We start from the raw sequence: 1062 nt of genomic DNA on the forward strand, positions 1-1062 counted from the left end.
GATAATCTCACCCCAATTCCACACTGATATATCCTAAATTTCTCCCTCTAATCCTGACTAAACTTAAATTGAACAATGCTTCATCCTTCACTTCACATGTCTCTTCCCCATATAGCAGGCAAATTGATGCCAGTGTTTCTCTAATACCAATATCAGACAGAGACATCATACACACACACAACCGATATCGCTTATGAATACAGATGCAAGAGTCCTCAACAAAATACTGGCAAACAAAACCTAACAACATATAAAAAAGATTATATACCATGATCATGTGGGGTTTATGGAGGTATGCAAAGTTGGTTCATTATATGAAAGTCAATCAACATTATGCCATTTTAATACAACAAAGGACAAAAAACACATCTGCCTGCAGAAAAAGCATTTCTCTGAATATAGCACCTTTTCATAATAGGGGTTAAAAAAACTCTGAATAACTAAGAACAGAAGAAAACTTTCTCAATCAAAGGGTACATGTAAAAGACCCACAGCTAACATCATACTTAATAATGAAAAATTGAAAGCTTTCCCTCTAAGATTGGGAACAACACAAAGAAGTCTACTCCACATTTTGGCTCAATATTATACTGGCAGTTCTATAACCAGAGCAATCAGGTAAGAAAAAGGAATTGTTGTTTTTGTTGTTTAAAAAAAAAAAAACCTTCAGAATGGAAAGGAAAAAGTCAAAGTATATTGGAGATAACACATTTTATGTATAGAAAGTCCTGAAGAAATCACAAGTACTAGAATTAATAAAAAGCTTGCAGAATACAAGATAAATATTTTTAAAAAATCAATCACATTTCTATACAATAACAACAAATGTTCTTAAAATGAAGTTACGTAAACACTTTAATCTACACTAGCATTAAAAAGAATACTTAGGAAGTCAGAAAGAGAGAGTCAAATATCATATGGTATCACTTACATGTGGAGAAAAGGCAATGGCACCCTGCTCCAGTACTCTTGCCTGGAAAATCCCATGGACGGAGGAGCCTGGAAGGCTGCAGTCCATGGGGTCACTGAGGGTTGGACAGGACTGAGCGACTTCCCTTTCAC

Source organism: Bison bison, unplaced genomic scaffold, assembly GCF_000754665.1.
Source record: "Bison bison bison isolate TAMUID 2011002044 unplaced genomic scaffold, Bison_UMD1.0 scf7180017864537, whole genome shotgun sequence".
Classification (NCBI taxonomy): domain Eukaryota; kingdom Metazoa; phylum Chordata; class Mammalia; order Artiodactyla; family Bovidae; genus Bison; species Bison bison.